The 2766-nt window shown below is 37.5% G+C and overlaps 1 long non-coding RNA gene across 5 annotated transcripts in view; it reads left to right on the top strand.

The window, feature by feature from the left end:
* Window positions 1-2766, top strand: part of LOC107183535 — an 86011-nt gene that overhangs the window by 15189 nt on the left and 68056 nt on the right. For 4 of the 5 annotated variants that reach the window (XR_001514323.1, XR_001514327.1, XR_001514321.1 and 1 more), the window contains exon 1: window positions 173-327. The exons of the other annotated variant lie outside the window; for it this stretch is intronic. This is a non-coding gene — a long non-coding RNA (uncharacterized LOC107183535). Of the gene's footprint in view, window positions 1-172; window positions 328-2766 lie in introns of those variants that run through there. 5 annotated transcript variants of the gene reach the window in all.

Raw genomic sequence — 2766 nt, 5'->3', positions numbered from 1 at the left:
GGGGGAAATAAGCTGCAAAAGTTGGAATAAATGTCTTCTTGTTTTAGTCATGTTAAGGATAAATAATGAAATAATGTGTGGCTTTTTCTGCTTGGAAACTGGCCAGTCATGTCAACTCAGAAGAAAGTAAGAAAAAATACAGACCTTGCAACTTTGTGCTTACTGTTGTTGTTCTGTTTGTGTCCACTTGTCCACTTGTCCACTTGCTGAGCATATTCCAAACTCCCTCATGCCTCTTTTGGAGGTGAACTGTGAAATAAACTAGGTCACTTGGAGTTGAAAACAAAGAAAGGAAAGAAGAAGAAGAAGTTTTCTGCTGGCTTTGAGGTGAGCTGAAAATCATCAATGAGATGTCTGTGTAAGGACTTCCTGAATGGCTCCTTCATGTATCACATTAACAGTGGAAATTGTTTACTGAGTGACCAAAGAGGGATGTTTGCTGGTAGGAGAGGAAGAAGATGGTGTATTAGACTAAGGAAAGGATTTCCCCCCTCAGGCACCAAGAGCTAGTAGCAGCTCCAGGTGCCTGGTTAGAAAAGGACAGAATGATGAGATAATGATTCATTTAAAATGCAGATGGACCCCACAATGATCAAATGAGTAATAATGAAAGCCATAAGCCTTCTTGGCAGAAAAGGAATTACACTAAATGCTTAGGACCTATCAGGCTAGTTTTCTTTTGTAGTTTGGCTCAAATCTACAATATAGTCAAATTTCAGGTCTTTAGGAATGGCAGTGTGCTTATCTGTGAGATAAACTTTTCCTAACAATAAGTTACAGCTACACTCAGTCAATGACAAAACTGTGGGCCTTCTATGATAGACAAATGGAGGGGGAGATTCTTTGCCCCTCACAGTGGGATCTTGCATCTACTTCTGTTTATTTAAATAATGCTGTTCTCAAATCAGGGAAGTTTTCTGACATTGTTTCTTTGAATATGTTTTCTAGCCCTTGCTCTTCTTCTTGTCCTTCTGGCACCCCTATTATACGTATGTTGCTTCGATTCATGTTGTCCCAAAGCTCCCTCAGGCTCTCCTCCTGTCTTTTGATTTTTTTCTCCAATTGCAGTTCAGATTGGGTGTGTTTTGTTCCCCTGTCTTCTAATTCGTTAATTCAGTCCTCTGCTTCTCCTAGTCTACTGTTGAAAGCTTCCATAGTGGGTTTTTTTTATTGTATCTATATCACTCTTTATTTCCTCCTGATTCTTACATAGGTTGATTTTCTCATCTGGTTTATGAACCGTATGACCCTTATTCTGAATTCTCTTTCTTCCAGAAAAATAAAACACCTCTTTGCTCATTTTTTAATTGGGTTATTTGTCTTCCTGGAGTGAAGTTATTGTTTTCTGGGGGTTCTTTTTTTTGGAGTTCTTGTTTTTGAGTTCTCACCTCAACTATGTGTATATGTAGCAGATGGATCTCATGGTTATGAAGGCTGAGAAGGCCCAAATGATGCAAAACAAGGGACTGAATCCAAGAATACCTATCCAGCAAGGCTATCATTCAGAATTGAAGGGGAAATAAGGAGCTTCACAGACAAAAAAGGGTAAGGGAGTTTATCACCACCAAGCCAGCAATGTAAGAAATGCTAAAGGGACTGGTGTAAAAAAAGAAATAAAAAGGGCATAAAAAAAACAGCCATACACAAAAAGAAATGGCTACAAAAAAGTATCTTTCAATAATAACTTTAAACGTAAACGGACTAAATGCTCCAACCAAAAGACATAGAGTGGCTGAATGAATAAAAAATGAAGGAAGGCCACTTCATAATACTAAGGGGATCAATACTACAAGATGATATAACCCTGATAAACAGATATGCACCCAATGCAGGAGCACCCAAATACATAAAAAACCACACTTCTAGAAGGTACCAAGGGAGAGGTCAACAGCAATATGATCATAGTAGGGGACTTTAATACCTACTGACATCACTGGATAAATCCTCTAGACCAGCAGTTGCCAACTGGTAGTCCACGGATCACGGGTGGTCTGTGAGGTCCGAAAGATTGGTGATCAGTGCTCTAGCAAAAATTCAGCAAAAAAACAACAATCCTAAATGATTCACTAGGTCAGATGGACTTAACTGACATCTTCAGAACATTTAACCCCAAAGCTACAGAATATATATTCTTCTCAAGTGCACATGGAACATTTTCAGAGATAGACCACATATTAAGTCACAGGCAAAATCTCTCCAAATTCAAGAATATTAAAATCATATCAAGCATCTTCTCAGCCCACAATGGTATAATATTAGAAATCAACTACAATGCAGAAAAAGCATGTGAGAAAATCCAACACCCTTTCTTGATAAAAACCTTCAGCAAAGTGGGAATAAAGGGATCACACCTCATCATAATAAAAGCCTTATATGAAAAAACTACAGCCAACATCATACTCAATGGGCAAAAACTAAAACCATTTTACCTAAGAACAGGAATGAGACAGGCATGCCCACTTTCACCACTCCTGTTCAACATAGTACTAGAAGTGCTAGCCATAGCAATTAGACAAGAAGAAGAAATAAGAGATATCCAAATTGGAAAAGAAGACATAAAACTGTCATTATTTGTACATAAAATACCCCTAAAGACTCCATCAAAAAATTATTAGACTTAATAAATGAATTCAGCTATGTAACAAGATACAAAATACCAAGAAAGCTATGACATTTCTTTACACCAATAGTGAACTTACAGAAAGTGAAACTAAAAAAGCAATCCCATTTACCATCGCACCAAAAAAATTAAGATACCTAGGAATA

The sequence above is a fragment of the Myotis davidii genome, unplaced genomic scaffold (assembly GCF_000327345.1).
Source record: "Myotis davidii unplaced genomic scaffold, ASM32734v1 scaffold960, whole genome shotgun sequence".
NCBI classification, from domain to species: Eukaryota; Metazoa; Chordata; class Mammalia; order Chiroptera; family Vespertilionidae; genus Myotis; species Myotis davidii.
The sequence above is the reverse complement of the archived record's forward strand: the minus strand, read 5'-3'. Positions and strand labels throughout refer to the sequence as shown.